Source organism: Equus przewalskii, unplaced genomic scaffold (genome assembly GCF_037783145.1).
Source record: "Equus przewalskii isolate Varuska unplaced genomic scaffold, EquPr2 contig_4458, whole genome shotgun sequence".
Lineage (NCBI taxonomy): Eukaryota > Metazoa > Chordata > Mammalia > Perissodactyla > Equidae > Equus > Equus przewalskii.
The window spans coordinates 1-23,347 of NW_027227601.1; the positions used below are offsets into that span (position 1 = coordinate 1).

General features: G+C 42.8%; 1 protein-coding gene and 1 pseudogene across 1 annotated transcript in view; both read right to left on the bottom strand.

The window, feature by feature from the left end:
* Positions 1 to 3,012: 3,012 nt before the first annotated feature.
* LOC139081305 (serum amyloid A protein) overlaps positions 3,013 to 23,347 on the bottom strand; it is a 41,474-nt gene continuing 21,139 nt past the window's right edge. Inside the window, exon 5 of the transcript XR_011536412.1 lies at positions 3,013 to 3,070. The gene's annotated coding sequence lies outside the window, so the exon portion shown is untranslated. The remainder of the gene's footprint in view (positions 3,071 to 23,347) is intronic.
* LOC139081304 (serum amyloid A protein-like) lies at positions 3,141 to 6,869 on the bottom strand (annotated as a pseudogene).

Genomic DNA, 23,347 nt, shown 5'->3' on the forward strand with positions numbered 1-23,347 from the left:
CTCAGACTCTAATCTCTGGGCAACCCCCAACTACCGTCTGGGGCCCAGGGGAGAATAGGACGCTCCACCCTTCCCCATAGTGAGACCCAAAGAGCCTGGGGTTATTCAGAGGACAGCCCACCGAGTGGTCCAGGCAGGCTGGTGCCCAAGGAAGGTGCAGCGACTGGCGCTTTCTACCATTTTGAGTCCTCTTAAGATCATGAACTTAAAGAAGAAAAGCAGTGGTCTGTTTTTTGATGATGTAAATATAAAAAGTAAGTTACACCAACTCCGGTCCTCCTGTTGCCTTGCCCTGTCCCTGGACCTGGCCATGTCCTGACCTGGCATTCTCCCTCCTAGGATGCTGGATCAAGCTCCTCCTGGACCACACTTGGCTGCGATGGGCTCCCCAGCGCTGTCCGGAAGAGCAGGAGGGCGTAGGTGGGGACTCGGACCTCTGAATGGGGTGGATGACACACCGAGCAGAGTCCAGGCTGTGACCAGGCTGGCTCCATGCGACTCACTGCTAGCTCCCGCCCCCAGGTGGGGCTGGGTATTGCATGGTAGCTCTTTCCCCACAACAGTCGCATCAGCAATGTAGGATTTCTCCCTGGCCACTAACTGTGAGTCCTCTCTGAGGACTTGGGGGTCTTATTATTATCTATCAATACTTAATACTTGAGGAAGTCGTGTAGGTCAAGGCAGAAGCCTCAAGCCGAATGCCTGGGACGGATCCTGGCCTTGCCACTCACTAGCTCTGTGACCTTGAGCAAGTGACTCGGCCTCTCTGTGCCCAGTGTCCTGATGGGAAAAGTGATCTGCATCCTAGAGTCATGTGACGCACTAGGAATAGTCCGAGTTCAACAAGTGTCAGCCGTTGTGACTGTTATTATTATTCAAATATTCTTCTGGCCAATCTCAGGAATCCCTAGTTTTTATTTTTTAACCAAAACATAATTAATATCTCACGCTAAATATAGCAAGAGCTCTTTTCTTCTTTCACAAGGAGATAATATTCTTTAGAAAATTCCCTATGCACGAGATAAACAGCAGGGTCTTTTGTTGTCTCAACGAGATAATAGTAAGCAGAACTTCTCAACACTCGCCTATATAACATGGATATTGTCTTAGGTGACTGCATAGTACTCTATTTTAAGGCTGTGGCAAACATTATTTTTATTTTTTTCTTTATAATAGTTTTTTATTATATATTGGGTTTTGTTCCAGTGGGCCACAACTATTGCAACCCATTGTCCATACATTACTTAAAGTTTCCATAGTCAGTGCTATTATTTTTTTCATTTTTAATTTTTATTGAGGTTATGATAGCTCAGAAAATTGTGACATTTCAGTTGTACGTATTATTTGTCAGTCACCATATAGTGCGCCCCTTCACCCTTTGTGCCCACCTCCCAACTGCCTTCTCCTGGTAACAACTAAATTGTTCTCTGTCCACGTGGCACACATTTTTAATGAACGTCCTCTCCTTTTTTTCCCAGGACCATAGTCTATCATTTACAAAATTTTTCTCATACAGTTTTAAACTGAGATATAATTTACCCTTATGTTTAAGGAAGATCAACCCTGAGCTAACATCTGCTTACAATCCTCCTTTTTCTTGCTGAGAAAGATTCGACCCTGAGCTAACATCTGTGTTCATCTTCCTCTACTTTATATGTGGGACGCCTGCCACAGCATGCCTTGATGAGCGGTGCGTAGGTCCACACCTGGGATCTGAACTGGCAAACTCAGGGCTGCCAAAGTGGATAAGCAAACTTAACCACTATGCCACCAGGCCAGCCCGAAATTCACCTTTTTAAAGTACACAATCAGTAGTGTCTTGGTATATTCACAAAGTTGTGCACTCTTCAGCCTATGTAATTCCAGAACATTTTCATCATCCCAAAAAGAAACCTCACACCCTTTAGCAGTTCTCCAATTCCCCCTGCCCCAGCCCCTGACAACCACGAATCTCTTCTGTCTCTTTGGATTTGCCAATTGTGGATATTCATATAAATAAACGTACAATATGTGGGCTTTTGTGTCTGGATTCTTTTATTTAGCATAATGTTATCAAGTTTATGTTAGCACGTATCAGTACGTCATTCCTTTTATGACTGAATAATAGTCTCTTGTATGAATTACCACACTTCATTTAAATACCCATTAAGTGACAAATATTTTAGTTGCTTCCACTTTTTGGCTATTTTGAATAATCCTCCCGTGAACATTGCTGTACAAATTTCTGAAGATTCTTGGTTGCTGTAGGAGTCCATGATTTAGAGAGTCTCCCGTAATTGCTGTGTCTCTCACAGACCCCATCCCCTTTGTTACCGACCTGGTTTCCCCACTGGAAATCACACGCTGCTGGCTCCCCTCTGTTGGGAAGGGCTCGGGGGGGCAATTAAGCTCCTCTCGGGACGCAAAACATATCTGAACAAGACAAGGTCTCCTGACACGCAGTCTTGATGTTGTCTCTAGGCCTCTGCTTCTTGACATGTTTTGTTCCTGGGAACTTCTGTGTAAGGAATGAAAAAAAGGTGGAGGGAAACTTCTCTGAGGCTTTTCTTGGATGGGATGGAAGAAATTGGTTAATAATTGGATTTATAACTGTTGCTGAGAAATGCACAGAAGACCAAGGTGGCAGTTCCTGGAGCAGGATTCCATGGTCCACTCCTCCCGTAGCTGGGTCCCCTGTCCCCAGGGACAGAGGCCACCAAGGAACAAAACTAAGGGGACTAGACCCTGGGGGCAGGGAAGTGACAGGACACAACTGAGAGGGAGTGAGGAGGCCTGGAGACAGGAGGACCAGGAAATAGCACCAATGTAACCAGAGGGGCCTGCAGAGGGGAGCAGGGCTGATGGGGGGAAGGTCGTGCATGGTGTCTGTCCTGTGTGTTGCAGAGACTGCTCCCCTGCACCCACACACACAGGCACAGGGTCAGCCTTCACCTCAGCGTCCACCCATCGCCCCCTGGGAAACAGGCAGTCCTTAGACCAAAGAATAGCACGCGCTTTCAACAGATTCAATCTCTTAAGCATTTATTAGACACTAATTCTGTGACCCCCACTGGCTTCTGTGGCCATAGACCTCAATGACTGGGTGTCCCTGCCCTCAGCGGGCTCACAGCCCGTCTCCTAGAGCAGAGTGAAGAGGAAGCTCAGTACTTGTCAGGCAGGCCACGAGGTCTGAAGTGATTGGGGTCTTTGCCGCTCCGGCCCCATTCATTGGCAGCCTGGTCGGCCCTGAGTCTGCTGCTCCCTGGCCGCTGTCTCCAAACTTGAAACGGTCTGTGAATCTCTGAGCATTCTCTCTGGCATCGCTGATGGAGGAGGGCAGGCAGGAGATTAATCCGGGGCTGATGAGCAACATCCCCACCCTCCCTGTGTCTCCTCTTTCCCAGGGATGGCTCTGAGAGGAGCTAAGGAGAGAGGGGCCCATACACTCAGCCTGCCCCGGCACAGCCCACCCAGCCTCACTGATGCCCTGATGCTGGGTGAACAGCACCCAGAGGGGAGGGTTGGGAGTTGCCCATTCCCACAGCCCTGCTCAGGCTTCATCACCACTCAGACCCCACACTGGGAACAGAGCGGGACGGTGGGCCTCAGGAGGAGGAGGGGCCATGGTCCCTACAGGTCACTTCTCCAGGGCCTACCCCTCCTCATCCCCAAAGGCAGCCCAGCTCTGAGCACCCACCCTGCACCCCCAGGCCCCGAGTCACCTGATGACTTTAGCAGCCCAGGCGCCCCCAGGGCCCCTCTGTGCAGCGTCATAGTTCCCGCGGGCGTGGAAGTATTTGTCTGCGCCTATGTAATTGGCTTCTCTCATGTCAGAGTAGGCTCTCCACATGTCCTTAGCCCCTGGAAGGAAAAAAAATGATGAGATGAAGGTGATCACATCTTGGCAAAATAGAGTAATAAGAAATTTCCTCCCACTGATTTCAAGATTTCATCCTTTGACAGAGTCCTTGGAGATGGTGTTGGCTTGAGATGAATATTCCTTCCTGGTTAATGTGATGAGAATCACACCAGGTGCAAATTTTATTCTGCCTGATTGCATTCCCAGCTCTGTTGCTACATTGTGTTTGGCCGTGTGTGATGCGTGTGATAACAAGGTGGGATGGTCCCTGAGGGAGGTTTGGTTGTACAATGAGCCTCTACCTGGAAAGATGCAGGGGACCCTCTGACCTGAGAGTGAGGACAAAGGCGACTCTGAGGGAGGCTGTGCACCCACGGTGCTCCTAACCCAGTCATGGGAGAAACTCGTCCCCATGGGCAGCGTGAGGACAGCTCGGTCCTGAGTACGTCTGAGTGTCTGTGCACATTTGCGGCTGGATGGGGGTCAGAATCCAATGGGCAGGTGATAAAGGTGAGTCCCTAAGAGAGCTGTGAAGAACCTGGGTGATCAGGTGCAACACAGGGCAACGACCCACCAGCTCTAAGGGACAGCGTCATCCCCAGTAAAGTGGAGGAGTGTTGCCTCCCTCAGAGTGTTTATGCAGAGAGACTGAGGAGATACAGGTATGACTTCTAGAACACTGTAGTGGTCAATGTACCATCATCTGTCTGGTCCTTGGGAACAGTGGGACAAAAAAGTCAAGAGGCTCACCTAAGGTGAAGATCAGGAAGTCATGGACGGAAGGAATCTGATCATGCAGGAATAAAATGGCAACCTTTTAAAACTTAGCTGATTAAGAAAAAGAGAAAAATCTAACGTAGAGTTGTGATCTCAGTTTATGAGATATCTCCCTGAGATATCTTACTTTCATTTGATGTCTTTATTGTTTCTGGTGCTCAGATGATAGTTGTGTTGAGAGCTATGACTTTCTTACTATACTTATACCCTCTGAGTTACTAATTTAAATAGATCCTAGGAGTTCAGACTTGCACAATAAGTACTTCTAAAATGCCTGACACATTTTGTCACTTGAGGGGTCAAACTGGAGGGAGAGGTTCTCAGCCTTTAGTGTACAAATGTCACCCGGGGGGTTTGGTAAAGGCCAGATTCCAACTCGGCCCCAGAGACTGAGATTCAGGGAGGGGAGTGTGTGGACCCAGGCGTCTGCATTTCACAAGCACCCAGACACCAGGGGATTTCATGCAAGTGGTCCTAGGACAGCCCGTGAGAAACAGTGGCCTAAGAGATGAAATGAGATTTTCAGCTGGGTCTGCAAGAATTTAAATGGGATTAACAGCAGTCTCTTAAAGCAATTATTCAGAGAGTATCACAGAAAAAACTCACAAATTGATCTTGTGAAATAAAGAAGTTTTTACTACTTTCCTATGGCTAGTGAGGTAAATATCTCTTGCTCCCGGTTTCCTGGTCATTCTCAGCCCCACTGGAACCGTCGTCAGGAATTCATTGTGCCTTTTGCTGGGGGGAGAGGAGCTCTACAGAGTTGCTTCCAAAGGCTCCACGTCCCGCTGTTGCCCATTTGCTCAGAAGAGAACAGGGTGTGTGTTCACAGCTCCCTCCCCCTCCCAGGTGCACTCTGGTCTGCGAGGCCGTGTTGCTCCTGGTTAATAGCCAGGTCTGGGGAGCTCCACGACCTGGGCTAACCCCCGCTCTGCTTTGGGACTTAATCTGTTAAGTATTTAATCAGTTTGTGCCTCAGTTTCCCTGTTAAGGGATAATGGTACCTACATTGCAGGATGAAAGGATTAAAAGCTGAGGATGAAAATGAGTTCATTCGTCCGTGTAAAGCTCTTAGAACAGTGCCTAGGACGTATCAAAAGCTCACTTACTCTGGTTGTAATTACTAAGTGGATGGGGGTGCCAACACACCCCACACACTGATGCACCCACTTCATGGCTCCTGAGTCACAGACATGAGCTGTCCCTGACTCCCCACTAGGCGGCAGTAGGGCCCCACTCGTATTTAGGGGACATGCTCCCTGAACTCTACGTCTCCTCCTCACTCCTGCTGAAAGTTGGGGCCCAAACCTTATGACCTCCGTCCTAGGGATCCCCGCCAAAGAGTGCAAAGCTGCCCACAAACGCCCTGAGGAACTGCGATCATGAAAACCGTGCTCCTTGTCTGCCCACCTGTGGCCTTTGTCCTCTGGGGATGTGGCCTCTGCTCAACGAATCCTGGGGGCAGCCGGTTGCAGCCTCCCCACCACCCATCCCTTGGTCCTTACCTTGACCAGCTTCCTTGAGGAATGTGAACCATTCCCGGCTGCTGACGCCCAGGACCAGGGAACAAAAAATGATGCCGATGGAAAGCTTCATTTTGCTGTAGAGAGTCAAGCAGATGCAACAAAAGTGGACAGGTTTTTTATTTTTTTGGTAAAATTGATCCACCTTTGTGTTCTAAAAATAAATCTCACTCAATTTTATGCACGCATATGTATATGTATATGTATATCTATCTATACGGATAGACAGATAGATTGTATTTCAGAGGGTCCAGTGCTCCATTTCCATTTGTCTCATTGGAACCCCAGCGATATACTGGATGAGAGATTGCAATGAGTTCTAAGAATAAACCACTGTCCATTTCAATCATCCCCTATCATCTCTGAAGCCCACTGTACAGAAACTTCCCAGAGAGGCACGTGGGGATTTTGTGACCACACACCTCTCTGTAATATGAGATGAGTTAAACCATCCACAACTATCTGTAGCAGCCTGTTCTACCCATCACTGACTTCACACAGAAGAAGCTTACAACAAAATCCCTACCCCAAAAGTATTCACATTGCTGAATTCTAATTGTCAGAATAGGAGACTCAGGAAGGAGGCAGAGAGCTGGGATGCAGCACAAGGAAGCTGGTGGGAAAGAGAATCTCCAAAGGGGAAAGCTGTAGGAAAGTTCTAGCCCCTCACCTGTGGCTGTCCCTTTCTGCCGGACTCCTGATGAGCTGGGCTGCCTGTGCTGCCTGCCCGGGTCATGTGGCTGGTGCTATATATACTGACACTTCGCTAGGGGAATGAATGGGAACACAGGTGTGAAGCAAAAAGAAGAAATTTGGGAAATTCCTCTTGGGCACAACACAGCAGCCAGAACATCAGGGTTATTCTTCACGCACATCTAATTTCCCAGATTGTGCAATCTGGCAGCTTTCAGGAGCATAGCAAGTTGTATTTTGTGTCCATTTCCAGTCTCACTCCTGGTGGGGAAAGTTTTTATTCCCTCCCCAGAACAATGTGCTGACATTTGCTGTGAAGGGAAACCAATATTAGAAAAAGAGATTTGATTAGAAAATATACCAAAACAGGTCAAATGGACCAGCAGAACTGGCTCCATTGAAGGGACAGCTCAGGATGAAACTGGACCCCGGGGCACAGGAGTAGGAAAGGAGAGAGAGAGACCAGCCAGGGAAACAAAATTCAGAGCACCCACATGAGGTGGTCTCAACTGGAAAAGAGAGTCCTCCAGACTCAGGTGTATTCAGGATCAGTCGCTGTTGAAGGTCATAATGACAAGTTGTATTTGGAGGATGCTGTAACCCAGAAACATTGAACTGCAGTGTAGACATTTGCTACAATGTTGTGTAGAAATGACACACTATTAAAACGAGCAGGAAATGGCCCAATGGCTGCCAAATTATCAGAATAGAAGATTCAGGAAGGATGCAGAGAAAGCTGGGAGGCTGCACAAGAATGCTGGCAGGATGTGATGATAGAGAACAGCTGTCTCAACCAGAAAAGCAGGACTGGGCTTTATTATTTGAGTTTAGTAAGATAATCTTGGGGAGAAATTGCATGCAGGTGCTATCAGGCAGATGGCGTCCATGGTCCACCGCCTGCCCCGTTCCTGCCTCTTCATCCAAAAGGGAAATCTTAAAAATGGCTGGATTTCCCTAGAGAAGAAAGATGACGTGTGTGTAATGTGGCAGAGATGATGGAGGATCCAAGGAACAGATCTGGTCCTTCTCACAGTGGGACCCTGGCTGAAGCCTAAGGACAGTGTTGGGCAAGTAAGGCCCAGCCCAGGGAGCACCAGCTCAGGATTTGTGCCTGGAGTGTTTCCAGGAGACGAGGAACATGAGCAGTGCATTGGAGATACTAGGGAGGGAATCTCCAAGACTGAGGCAGGCACATCATGGAGACTTGCAACCGAGATGCTGGAAGATGGAAACAATGGCCGAGAAGGAAGGGAGACTGGTGCCTCATGAGAGAATGGTGAGGATGAAGGGTTCATAATTTGTTACAAGACTAGAGGAACTACGAGTAGGACCTTAGAAAGAGGAGCGATGACCTGGGGTGAAGCAAGTCAAGCAAGGACTTCACTGGTGTTTGGGACTCATTGTCTTAGATTAGAGCCTGCCAAAATTAGGAGTGATGGCTCTTTCTGGGTCTGGGTCATATTTTCACTCTTGTAGATATAATGAGATGATGAAAGTTGTAGGGCAGATAACTGTCAAGGATTTCCCTGTGCCTTTTGTTCTTATCCAAGACAATGCTAAGCAACATCAGATATTCCACAGACAACTTCCTTCCTCGGGAAAGGCGGGTTCCCTGTGATCCGGGGAGTCCAGGTCCCTGAGCTGCCTTGGCTCACTTAGTCCTAGATGTAGGCTTGATGGGGAAGGGGGACTTGTTAACCCTCATAGCCACTGGTCCCAGGCATGCCAGGGGGCTACTCCATTGAGGAGGGCATGTGATTGTCCAGATCCCCTTTTTCCTACCTTCCTCGGGACAGAAGTCGTGGGCCAGTCATCACATCCGTTTACACTTCTTTTACTCGCTTTGGAGCCATTCAGTGCTGGAAATCAATGCCCCACTTTCTCACGTCATTCCGATTGTTCTCTTCTTTGATAGAATCATTGGAGAGAAATCAAGTACAGTTTCTAGTTGCCAAGAGGAACTCCTCGCAGGGACTCTGGCCAGCATTGCAAGTTCTCTTCCTTTCTTCCTCAATGTCTTCTGTCTTCTGGGAAGGGACACCCAGTTCCTTGCAGGGCCATGCTTGGAGCAGTATACCATAGTGGCCATCTGCATTTTTCACTTGCTTCTCCTGCCAAAGGAAGCTACCCTGTCATGGGGAGATCAGGATCTCCAGGCCTTAAAGAGATTTCCCAACAGTCTCCCATGAGTTACTGTGTCCTGGGTTAGGGAGACAGTCTCTGTTATCAACTATTGTCCCGTCTTAATTGTTAATAGTGACGCCCCCTTGCACTCTGGAAAGTGACCTAGTTTTCGTGATAAATCTGATGGGCCCCTGCTCTACTAGCTGTGTGTGAGCAGGCTGTTGAGAGGTCTGAGACACCTCCGTCTCTTCTGTTACGACTGATGCCAGTGTAAGAGAAGAGCACCAAGGCCCTTAGGGTCAGAAACCAAAGTGAAAGAAAAGCCCCACACTATAGCCTTTCCAAGGATGGCATCTTAGGACTAAGTCCTAGATCCAGAGGGACAGCAGGAAGAAGGATGTGCAGGCCCGCGGAGATAAAATGAGGAAATAAGGACACGGGCCTCACAGGGTTGTCTCAGGATGACGTGATTGACGCTGAGAGGGCCTTGGATCAGTTCTGGGCGTGCGTAAAGCACCTCACACGTTTTAGCGCTTCTGGCTCAACCATGAAAATTCATCATAATTTATACTTTGCTGAAGACAAAAAGATTAATTACTGTTTTATTACCAAGGCCGCACATTATTAACACATTATTAACTAAGATTATCAATCACAATACAGTTTTAAAGATCTAGGTTTCATCATACAGGACGTAGCAACATTCTCTGAAGTCTAGGTGTCTTTTGAGTTCCCTTTCTGAGAAATACCTGTTGCCAGGACAGCGTTTTGATGGGGGAACCATCTGCATCTCGCGCAGCTGCAGGAGAAGAGGGAACGTTCTCTCCTCGCCTCGGCAGGACTTCTGTCTCCAGCAGTCAGGAGCTCCTGCCGGGGCCTAAGGCTAAGCCTGGAACCCACTAGACAGCCCTGAGAGAGAGAGAGAGAGACGGGCCTGAGACGCTCAGAACTTACCCCGAGGAAAGAAAGGGCCAGAGGAGGATCGTGGACAGACGGAATGTTGGGTGCATAATCTTTTGTATCTGAAGTCTCCCATCTTGTTAAACAACACTGTTTCTCTTCAGATTTCATTTTCTAATATGAACCTCCGGTTTAGTGTCCAGGTGAGAACATTTGCGGGCATCCTTTAAGACTACAATTTATGTGCTATTTAAAGCATTACTGATTTTAAACAATTATTATATCCAATATCATTAAAATAACTTTAGAAAATTTCAATGCTCATGTATGGGAAGAATTAATATTGTTAAAATGTGCATACTACTGAAAGCAATCTATAGATTCAATGCAATCCCTATCAAAATTCCAAGGCATTTTTTAAGTTAATTTTTATTGAGTTTATGATAGGTTACAATCTTGTGAAATTTCAGTTGTACATTATTGTTTGTCAGTCGTGTTGTAGGTGCACACCTTCGCCCTTTGTGCCCACCCCCGAACCCCCCTTTCCCCTGGTAGCCACTAATCTGTTCTCTTTGTCTACATGTTTAAATTCCTCATATGAGTGGAGTCATACAGAGATTGTCCTTCTCTATCTGGCTTATTTCACTTAACATAATTCTCTCAAGGTCCATCCGTGTTGTTGTGAATGGGACTATTTTATTCTTTTTTATGGCTGAGTAGTATTCCATTGTACATACATACCACATCTTCTTTACCCAAGTTGATGGGCACTTAGGTTGCTTCCATGTCTTGGCTATTGTAAATGATGCTGCAATGAACATAGGGGTGCATGGGACTTTGGGAATTGCTGACTTCAAGCTCTTTAGATAGATACCCAGTAGTGGGATGGCTGGGTCATATGGTATTTCTATTTTTAATTTTTTTTTTTTTAGATTTTTTTTAAAATTTTTTCCTTTTTCTCCCCAAAGCCCCTCTGGTACATAGTTGTATATTCTTCGTTGTGGGTCCTTCTAGTTGTGGTATGTGGGATGCTGCCTCAGCGTGGTTTGATGAGCAGTGCCATGTCCGTGCCCAGGATTCGAACCAACAAAACACTGGGCCACCTGCAGCGGAGCACGCAAACTTAACCACTTGGCCACAGGGCCAGCCTCTCTATTTTTAATTTTTGAGAAATATCCATACTGTTTTCCACAGTGGCTGCACCAGTTTGCATTCCCACCAGCAGTGTATATGAGGGATCTTTTTTCTCCACAACCTCTCCAACATTTGTTACTTTTTGTTTTGGTTATTTTTGCCATTCCAACAGGTGTAAGTTGATATCTTAGTGTAGTTTTGATTTGCATTTCCCTGATGATCAGCGATGATGAGCATCTTTTCATGTGCCTATTGGCCATCCATATATCTTCTTTGGAGAAATGTCTGTTCATGTCACCTTTGATCAGGTTGTTTGATTTTTTGTTGTTGAGTTGTATGAGTTCTTTATATATTATGGATATTAAGCCTTTGTTGGATGTATGCCTTGCAAATATTTTTTCCAATTGGTGGGTTGTTTTTCAATCCTGTTTTCCCTTGCCTTGAAGAAGCTCTTTAGTCTGATGAAGTCCCATTTGTTTAGTCTTTCTATTGTTTCCCTTGTCTGAGAAGACATGGTGTCCAAAAAGATCCTTTTAATACTAATGTCAAAGAGCATACTGCCTATATTTTCTCCTAGAAGCCTTATGGTTTCAGGTCTTACCTTTAGGTCTTTGATCCATTTTGAGTTTATTTTTGTGAATGGTGAAAAAGAATGGTCAATTTTCATTCTTTTACATGTGGCTTTTCAGTTTTCCCAGCACCATTTGTTGACAAGACTTTCTTTCCTCCATTGGAGGCCCTCAGCTCCTTTGTCAAAGATTGGCTGTCCACAGATGAGTGGTTTTATTTCTGGGCTTTCAATTCTGTTCCATTGATCTGTGCACCTGTTTTTGTACCAGTACCATGCCGTTTTGATTACTGTAGCTTTGTAGTACATTTCGAGGTCAGGGATTATGATGCCTCCAGCTTTGTTCTTTTTTTTTCAGAATTGCTTTAGCAATTGTGGGTCTTTTGTTGCCCCATATGAATTGTAGGATTCTTTGTTCTATTTCTGTAAAGAATATCATTGGGATTTTGATTGGGATTGCATTGAATCTGTAGATTGCTTTAGGTAGTATGGACATTTTAACTATGTTTATTCTTCCAATCCATGTACATGAAATGTCTTTCCATCTCTTTATGCCATCATCCATTTCTTTCAGGAAAGCCTTGTAGTTTTCGTTGTATAGGTCTTTCACTTCCTTAGTTAAATTCACCCCGAGGTATTTTATTCTTTTTGTTGTGATTGTGAATAGGAGTGTGTTCTTGAGTTCTTTTTCTGTTAGTTCATTATTAGAGCATAGAAATGCTACTGATTTATGTAAGTTGATTTTATACCCTGCAACTTTGCTGTAGTTGTTGATTATTTCTAAAAGTTTTCCAATGGATTCTTTGGGGCTTTCTATATACAAGATCATGTTGTCTGTAAACAGCGAGAGTTTCACTTCTTCCCTCCCTGTTTGGATTCCTTTTATTCATTTCTCTTGCCTAATTGCTCTGGCCAAAACCTCCGGTAGTATGTTGAATAAGAGTGGTGATAGTGGGCATCCTTGTCTTGTTCCTGTTTTCAGGGGGATGTTGCTCAGTTTTTGCCCATTGATGATGATGTTGGCTGTGGGTCTGTCATACGTGGCCTTTATTATGTTGAGGTAATTTCCTTCTATCCCCATTTTGTTCAGAGTTTTTATCATAAATGGCTGTTGGATCTTGTCAAATGCTTTCTCTGCATCTATTGAGATGATCATGTGGTTTTTATTCCTCAATTTGTTGATGTGGTGTATCACGTTGATTGACGTACAGATGTTGAACCATCCCTGTGTCCCTGGTATGAATCCCACTTGATTGTGATGCATGATCCTTTTGATGTATTGCTCAATTCGAGTTGCCAAAATTTTGTTGAGAACTTTTGCGTCTATGTTCATCAGTGATATTGGCCTGTAGTTCTCCTTTTTCGTGCTGTCCTTGTCAGGCTTTGGTATCAGTGTGATGCTGGCCTCGTAGAATGTGTTAGAAAGTGTTCCATACTCCCTCATTTTTTGGAATAGCTTAAAAAGTATAGGTATTAAATCCTCTTTGAAAGTTTGGTAGAATTCCCCAGGAAAGCCTTCTGGTCCTGGGGTTTTATACTTTGGGATGTTTGTGATTGCTGTTTCAATCCTCTTCCTTGTGATTGGTCTGTTCAGATTGTCTGCTTCTTCTTGACTTAGCTTTGGGAGATTGTAAGAGTTGAAGCATTCATCCATTTCCTCTAGGTTATCCATTTTGTTGGCATATAGTTTTTCATAGTATTCTCTTATAGTCCGTTGTATGTCTGCAGAGTCTGTTGTTATTTCTCCTCTTTCATTTCTGATTTTGTTTCTTTGAGGTTTTTCTCTTTTTCTTTGGAGTCTGGCTAAGGTTTTGTCAATTTTATTTATCTTCTCAAAGAACCAGCTCTTTGTTTCATTGATCCTGTCTACTGACTTTTTTGTTTCAATAGCATTTATTTCTGCTCTGATTTTTATTATTTCTCTCCTGCTGACTTTGGGCTTTGTTCTTCTCGTAATTGAATTTGTAATTCACTTAGGTGTAGTTTAAGATTGCTTATTTGGAATTTTTCTTGTTTGTTAAGGTGTGCCTGTATTGTGATGGATTTCCCTCTTAATACAGCTTTTGCTGTATCCCATATGAGTTGGTATGGTATGTTATCATTTTCATTCATCTCGAGATATTTTTTGATTTCTCCTTTAATTTCTTCAATGATCCACCTCTTGTTCAATAGCATATTGTTTAGTCTCCACATCTTTGTCCCTTTCTCAGCTTTTTTCTTGTAATTCATTTCTAGCTTTATAGTGTTATGATTGGAGAAGATGCTTGTTGTTATTTCAATTTTTTAAAATTTATAGAGGCTTACCTTGTTTCGCAACATATGGTCTATCTTTGAGAATGTTCTGTGCACACCTGAGAAGAATGTGTATTCTGCTGTTTTTGGATGGAGTCTTCTGTATACATCTAAAGTCCAACTGTTTTAGCTTTTCGTTTAATTCCACTGCTTCCTTGTTGATTTTCTGTCTGGATGATCTGTCCATTGATGTGAGTGGGGTGTTGAGGTCCCCTACTATTATTGTGTTATTTTTAATATCTTCTTTTAGGTTTGTTATTAGTCGCTTTATGAACTTTGGTGCTCCTGTGTTGGGTACATAGATTTTTATAAGCATTATTTCTTCTTGATGTAGTGTCCCTTTGATCATTATATACTAAGCATCTATGTCTCTCTTTACCTGCCTTATCTTGAAATCTAGTTTGTCTGATGTAAGTAATGTGACACCTGCTTTCTTTTGTTTGCCATTAGCTTGGAGTATCATCTTCCACCCCTTCACTCTGAGCCTGTGTTTGTCATTGGAGCTGAGATGTGTTTCCTGGAGGCAACAGATTGTTGGATCTTGTTGTTTAATCCATCTTGCCACTCTGTGTCTTTTTATTGGAGAGTTCAATCTGTTTACGTTGAGGGTGATTATTGATGCATGAGGGCTTAATGCTGTCATTCTGTCACTCGTTTTCTGGTTTTCCTGCATTTCTACCTACCCATTGACTACTGCAGTTTCTTATGCTGGGTTTCTTAGCTTTTTCCTAATTTATTTTTTGTGTCTCTGTTCTGTTTTTTAGTTTAGTGGCTACCCTGAAGTTTGTATTCAGAATCTCGTGCATAGCATAGTCCATTTTCTGGTGGCCTCTTATTTCCTTAGTCTAAACTGATTCAGTCCCTTTCCTCCTCCCCTTGTAAGTTATTATTGTCATCTCTTATTCCAACTTGTGTTGTGAGTTTGTGGTTAAAGTGACAAGATTGTCTTTGTGTTTTCTTTCCCTTTATCCTAATGCTATAATTGAATATTTGCTATCCTATTCTGGTTCTATCTATTTGTCTCCTTACTCTGTGTTTTGTGACCCCTTTCTCCCTTTTTTTTTTTTTTCCTCAGGTATGAGGGCCTTCTTGAGGATTTCTTGTAGGGGGTGTCTCATGGCTACGAAGTCCCTTAGCTTTTGTTTGTCTGGGAAAGATTTAATTTCTCCCTCATATCTGAAGGATATTTTTGCTGGATAGAGTATTCTTGGCTGAAGATTTTTATCTTTTAAAGTTTTGAGTATGTCATTCCAATATCTCCTAGCTTGTAAGGTTTCTGCAGAGAAATCCACTGAAAGTCTGATAGAGGTTCCTTTGTAGGTTGTTTTCTTCTGCCTTGCTGTCCTGAGTATTCTTTCTTTGTCATTCATTTTTGCCAGTTTTACTACTATATGCCTTGTGGTAGGTCTTTTTACATTGACAAATCTAGGAGATCTGAAAGCTTCCTCCACACACATTTCTCTTTCATTCCCTGGGTTTGGGAAGTTCTCTGCTATTATTTCTTTGAGCACACTTTCTGCTCCATTCTCCTTTTCTTTGCCCTCGGGGATACCTACAATTCTTATATTGCATTTCCTCATTGAGTTGGCTATTTCTTGGAGATTTTCTTCATTTCTTTTTAGTCTTAGTTCTCTCTCTTCCTCTGGCTGGAGCCATTCAACATGTCTATCTTCGATTATGCTGATTTGCTCCTCTATGGCATCAACACGGGCATTCAAGGAATCTGTATTATGTCTTATTTCTTCCATCGTATTTTTCATCTCTAGTATTTCTGATTGATTCTTCTTTATAGTTTCAATCTCTTTTGTGAAGTTACTCCAGAACTCATTGACTTGTTTCTCTATGTTTTAATTTACCTCATTGGGTTTTTTGATGATAGCTATTCCGAATTCATTGTCGTTTAGTTTACTTATTTCTGAGTCCTCAGGACATAATTCTGGGTGCTTGTTTTCCCTCTGGTCTGGAGCTTTTATGAATTGTTTGATGCTAGAACGATTTTTTCACATAGTGATATTATTTGGTTGCAGTTACAGCCTGTCGCCACTAGATGGGGCGTGAGAGGCGCATATTCTGAGCCTTCACCTTCAGCCAAGATGACGTGGCACAGGGCAGGTTGGGGGGCAGAGGGGCACTTTCTGTTGCATGCAGACTGGGTTTTCCTGACCAGCTCCTGGTCTCCTGGGGTATTGGCTTGATGAGGTCACCCCACATGAAAGCTTTCACCCCATTAGAGGGCTTCCGTCTGGCCTGCAAGGGCGCTAGGGAGTCCTGGGTGATCCTGCTGATGCACAGCCCCTCCCCCACTCCTTCCCTCATGCAGCCTCCCACAGCAGCGATCCCAGTGTTTAGAGGAGGGAGGGAAGTTCTCTCTTACCTGTTCCAGCTCCTCCGAGGGGTCTCCAGCCTCTCTGCCCTCTGTCGTTTGGCTGCTGTGGGTCTCCGAGGATTCCTGTGCTATTAGGATATTTTTTGTGGGAATATTGTTGCTCCTTTTTTTGTACGTTGGAAGGGAGAGAGTCCCAGGCAAGCTCACTCTGCCGTGACACTGATGTCACTTCTCCCAAGGCATTTTTCATGGAAATAGAACAAACAATCCTAAAATTTGTATGGAACTTAATTTTGTATGGAATCCTAAAATTTGAATGGAACAAAAGACCCTAAATAGCTGAAGCAATATTGAGAAAGAAGAACAAATTTGGAGACATCACATTGCCTCATTTCAAACTATATGACAAAGGTATAGTAACCAAAACAGTGTGGTATTGGCATAAAAACAGACACATAGATCAACAGAGCAGAATAGAGAGCCCATAAATAAATTGACACATATATGGTCAATTAATTTACAATAAAGGAGCCAAGAATATACAACGGGGAAAGGATAGTTTCTTCAATAAACGGAGCTGGAAAGCTGGACAGATACTTGCAAAAGAATGAAACTAGACCCTTATCTTACACCACACACAAAAATTAATTCAAAATGGATTAAAGACTTGAATGTAAGACCTGAAACCATAAAACTCCTAGAAGAAAACAAAGGCAGTAAGCTCCTTGACATTGGTCATGGCAAATGTCTTTTGGCTTTAATACCAGAAGCAAAAATAAACAAGTGGGACTACATCAAACTAAAAAGCTTCGGCACAGTAAAGGAAACCATCAACAAGCGAAAAGGTAACCTACCAAATGGGAGAAAATATTTGCAAATCATGAATCTGATAAGGGCTTAATATCCAAAATATATAAAGACCTCATACAATTCAATAGCTGAAAATGAAACAAATCTGATTTATAAATGGTCAGAGGATGTGAATAGACGTTTTTCCAAAGAAGACATACACATAGCCAACAAAGATATGAAAAGGTGCTAAACATCACTAATTATCAGGGAAATGCAACTTAAAACCACAATGGGATAGCACCCTACACCTGTTAGAATGGCTATTATCAAAAAGACAAGAAATAAAAAGTGTTGATGAGGACAGGGACATAAAAGGACCCTTGTGTAATGGTGGTGGGAATGTAAATTGGTGCAGTCAGTAATGAAAACAGTATGGAGGTTCCTCAAAAAATTAAAAATAGACCTACCAAAAAAAATGGTTTTAAAAATAGAACTAGGGGCTGGCCTGGTGGTATAGTGGTTAAGTTCGCACACTCTGCTTCAACAACCTAGTGTCTGTGTGTTCAGATCCCAGGCTCAGACCTACACTCCACTCATCAAGCCACTCTGTGGCACTGTCCAACATACAAAATAGAGGATGATTGGCTCAGGTGTTAGCTCAGTGACAATCTCCCTCCAGCAAAAAGAAGAGGATTGGCAACAGGTGTTAGCTCAGGGTGATACTTCCTCATCAGGAAAAAAAAAAAGAACTAAATGATCTAGCCATTGCACTTCTAAGTATTTATCTGAAGGAAATGAAAACACTAACTTGAAAAGATATGTACACCCTCATGTTCATTGCAGCATTATTTATAATAGTCAATATTTGGAAGCAACATAACTGTTCATCAATGGATGAATGGATAAAGAAAATGTGATATATATATATGTATGTATCTATGTATATATTCTCTCCTTACCTTGACAAGTATACCTATGCACACACACACACTGGAATATTATTCAGCCATAAAAAAGATGGAAATCTTGCCATTTACAACAACATAGATGGAATGTGAAGGCATTTTGCTAAGTGAAATAAGGCAAATAGAAATACTGTATTGTCACTTACGTGTGGAATCTAAAAAAAACAAAAGCCAAATTCATAATACAGAGAACAGATTGGTGGTTGCCAGAGGTGGAGGTGGAGGAGCAAAATGAGTGCAGGGGATCAAAAGCTACAAATTTCCACTTATAAAATAATTAAGTCCTGTCAATGTAATGCACAGCATGGTGACTATAGCTGATAACACTTTATTGCATATTTTAAAGTAGCTAAGAGAGTAGCTCAAAAGTTCTTGTCACAAGAAAAAACATTGTAACTAAATGTTGTGATGGATGTTAACTAGACTTATTGTGGTGATCATTTCACAATATACACAAGTATCAAATCATCATGCTGAACACACAAAACTAATATAATGTTGTATGTCAATTATAGCTGAATAAAAATAAATAAGGAAAAAATTTTAAGTCAAGAAAACCTTAGCTGAAAGAGTTCATTAGTATAGTAGTGAAAACAACAGATCCCACTACCTCCCCCCACCCCAATACCCAGAAAGTTGTTCTCATCCTAGTCCTTGGAACCTGTGAATGTGTTGCCTCACAGGGCAGGAGAATTCAGCACCATGGACCATTTCTTCATGCACCTGTTGAGACCTCACGTCATCTAATGACTATCAGCTTGATGGGGAGTAGTTGAAGAGCGCACATGCTCCTCCATGTCAGTCAAGGCACAGAAAGGCATCGCTTCACTAGTGACAGCTGAGTGAGAGAACATGTGCACCAACCAAAACCTCAACCAATCATTTGGAGACTATTAGAGTGATCAGAGGATCAATTTGTGCTACAACCATATCATTTGGTGGGAAGTTTTAGAATTCATATGGAGAAGCAGGGTCAGAATTTTAAATTTCAATACATTAACATTTCCTATGTTAATTTATATTATTTTACAAGATAGAATATTTGGACTATGATCCCTGTAAGCCCCCAAGCAACCCAGTAACAGGCTGTTACTCCCACCGCAGAAGCTCCTGTGCCCTCTCTCTGGCTGCAGGCTCCTCCCTGCCCTTTCTCCAAAGGGAACCCCTCCTAAACTTTGTGCTTATCATCCCCCTGCTTTTCTAAAATTGTTTTTATCACGTGTGTGTGCTCATAAACATTTTACTATTTAGGCTTTCCTTGTTCTTGAACTTTCTGTAAAGAGAATTATATTGAATGGATTCACCGGTCACCCGCTTATTTTGGTCAATGATACCTTTCTATACATGGGCATGTCAATGTCTGTTGTAGTCCTTTCGTTTTCAATGCTGAATAATATTCCACAGTATGAATATCCTACAGCTTATTTTGACATTTGAGTTGTTTTTTTTTTTTGCTATTACAAACAGTGTTGCGTCTAATGATCTTGTGCACATGTCCTGGTGAAAGAGTTTCTGTGGGCACAGACCCAAGAGTGGAATAGAATATGTTTATTTTGAACTTGAGTTGATAATGCCAAATTGTTTTCCAAAGTGGTTGCACTAGTTTATGTTCCCACAAGTCATGGGTGAGTGGCCCTGTTCCACGTTCTAGGATAGACTTGTTTTTAATGTCAAAGTGGTGAGCGATAAATAGTGTCACGTATTAGTTTAAATTTGCATTTCCCTGATTATCAATGAGATTCAGCGTTTCTATACATTGACGAGCCACCTGTGCTGCCTCTTCTGTGAAATGTCTGTTCATTTCCTTTTCCTTTTTATTGATTGGCAGGAGTTCTTTACATACTTTATACAAAGACTTTTTGATCATGCGTGTTGGAAACATAGCCTTCCAGTTTGAGGTTTTTACTTCCACTCTATTTTCAGTCACTTTTTATAGAAATGAACGGATCTGGTTTTATATTTAACAAACTCGTAATTCAACAAAATTACAATGTGCAGCCATACACTAATTCTTTTTAACTGTGTTGTTCTTTCCCTTTATTTATCAAATTTTAGAATAATGAGTTGTAATTCTAGCATCTGTAAAGCTGTCTAATGAATTTTGCCCTTATTTTTGGTTTCTTTATGATCTTTTGATGAACACTAATGCTTACCTTTGTGGTAGATTTTTTTTTTCAATTTGGAACCATCTTTTAAAGTGGAACATTATCTTATTCAATCCTCTGACAACCAAGCTCTATAACCTCTTACTGTATTGCTCAAGGTACAGAATATATAACTTATCCCTTAGCTACCTCTGCAAACCTTATGGGAGCTATAATTTCATTTTTCTCTCAAGTTGGAGAGTTTCTTAAGAAGCTAGCACTTTCTAAAGGGTTGGTTTTGTTTGGCTTCCTTTTTTACCCCTGAGAAACCTTTGAAATTCTCGACTTCAATTCAAATGTAGAGCTGATAGCCTCTACCCTTTGGAAGTGGACACCCAGTGGTGTATTGGAATCGGCTCATACCAGCTTTGGAGAGTTGATTGCTAAATTTTCAGGATTTTGTGAGTGAATTGTGAAGTCATTGGGCATTTGAAATTACCCTTGTGAGACTACGTATACCTTTGAAACTGACAAACACTGTAAGTCAGGACTTTATTTTTCTCTTCCAGAGAGCCAGCTCTTAGGCAATTTCCAGCACACGCCTGGGTCTATTCCTTCCAATTCCAAGTTCCACAGAGCCTTTCCTTTGTCCTTCTAGGCGCAGACAAACCAATCTTGGAGGAATGGGCAGCTGCTGCGAATACATAGCTTCGGCACCAAAAAGGCTGGGTTCCCCAGTCCCCACTCTTCAACTCACTCAGGGAGATTAAAAGAGAACATTACATTCAAGCAACTGAAGAAATTATTAAATTCTTGCACACACTGTTGATTATATGGCTGCATTTTCTCTCCAAGAAAAAAAAAAACATTGCTCTGAAGGGAATGCATACATCAGAAAGAAAAACATGTTCATGCAGCTGCTCTGACCTTCCTGAGACCAGACCCTTCGCCTCTACATTTATCTGGTAGAGGGCGGCACCTCCCCAACTCTGAGGCAAAGCAAACTGCCAATGGGTAGCTCCTTTGCTGGGTGGCTCCTCGCTCTGCCCAGGTCAGGAGTGTGGGAAAACGCTCTCCATTGGACCACAAGCGTCATAAGGAAAGATGAGCGACTTTCCTAGAGTCACAAGTCTAACCGAACTATCAAACTTAGAAACAAGCATTTAAGACAACAAGTCTACAATAGTTCTTTTCTGAGCCAACTGCTGATGGCTCACATGTAGGAATATGCCTGCATTCCCTGGGTGTGCACACAGTGACTTCTGGCGGAGCCATAAGACAGCAGTCAACAACAGCAATAACTACGACACAACACAACACAAAACCCCCATAATTAGTCTACCTTCCAATGACTATAGCATTTCTCAGCATAAAGCTCTTTAGCAGCATTATTCCGAGCTGGTTAGAACCAGTTCTCGGAGGCAGACAGACTCCCCATATAGAAGCAAATAAGATTAATCTGAGTTCTCCTTTCCTCGTTCACATTTAGGCTTAGTGCGGAGTCACTGTTCTCAGATCTCAATTTAGTTAACTCACAGTGACGTGTCATTTGTTAGTTTAGATTAAATAACACCCTCGAAGGTATTTGAGTCAGTAAGACACCTTTTTGATGCAAGAGACTTAGACAGCTTTAGGAAGCCAAATAAGAATTAGACAATTGAAGTGGTTGAAAGATCTCCTCCTCTGTTTTCCCGGCTGAGGCCAGATGGTTTTTCAGGAGACTTTGCTGAAATCTCAGGGCACGGTTAACTCTGTGTTACACAAGTTGTTGTAAAAAACATATAAAAAATGACATTTTAAAGAAACTAGAATAATCTTGATTCCAAAACAAGAGATGGACAAGACAAAAGAAGAAAACAGTACTCCCGTTTCACTTACAAAGGCACCACAATTCAAAATACAGCGCAGCGTTACCTGACCAAATGTGTGTGTTAAAACCACCCCATGATCGAAAAAATATTTGCAAGTCATATATCTGACAAAGGCTTAATATCCTTAATATATAAAGAACTCTCGCAACTCAATCACAAAACATCAAACAACCCAATCAAAAAATGGGCTGGAGACATGAACAGACATTTCTCCAAAGAAGATATACTGATGGCCAATAGGCACATGAAAGGTGCTCATCATCGCTGATCATCAGGGAAATGCAAATCAAAACTACACTAAGATATCACCTTACACCCGTTAGAATGACAAAAATATCTAAAACTAATAGCAACAAACGTTGGAGAGGTTGCGGAGAAAAAGGAACCCTCATACACTGCTGGTGGGAATGCAAACTGGTGCAGCCACTATGGAAAACAGTATGCAGATTCCTCAAAAAACTAAAAATAGAACTACCATACGATCCAGCCATCCCACTACTGGGTGTTTATCCAAAGAGCCTAAAGTCAGCAATCCCAAAAGTCCTGTGCACCCCAATGTTTATTGCAGCACTGTTTACAATAGCCAAGACGTGGAAGCAACCTAAGTGCCCATCAACAGACGAATGGATAAAGAAGATGTGGTACATATATACAATGGAATACTACTCAGCTGCAAAACAGAACAAAATCATTCCATTTGCAATAACATGGATGGACCTTGAGAGAATTATGTTAAGTGAAATAAGCCAGCGAGAGAAAGATAATCTGTGTATGACTCCACTCATATGAGGAATTTAAAACTATGGACCAAGAACAGTTTAGTGGATACCAGGGGAAAGGTGGGGTGGGGGGTGGGCACAAAGGGTGAAGTGGTGCACCTACGACATGACTGACAAACATTAATGTACAATTGAAATTTCACAAGATTGTAACCTATCAATAACTCAATTGAAAAAAAAACTGAAAAAAAAAAACCCACCCCATGATCGAGCGTGGTTCGTTCTTGGACTGCAAAAGTAGGTCAAAATTACTAAATCAATGTAATTCACCACATTAATAGCCTAATGGAGGTAAATACTATCATCTCAATTGATCCAAGAAGGAACATTTGACAAAGCTGAAGACATATTTAGAGTTTCTTAAAAAACTCCTCTGGAAAACTGCGCATCAAAGGGAATTCGCTTAACTTAATAAGGTTAATGCCAAAGAGTGCACACATTTCATCTCATGGAAAGCTTTTATCTCGTTGCCTTTGAGGATCGGGAACAATAAAGGGAGTGTCACTATCAGCAGTGTTGTCTAACACTGTTCTGGAATCCCTGGACAACGCCTTGGAAAATAAAAAAGAAATAAGACATATGAAGATTGGAAAGGCAGAGATAAAACTGTCATCACTGGGGCCAAACCCCTGGCCAGTGGTCAAGTTCGAGTGCTCTGCTTTGGCGGCCCGGGGTTCACTG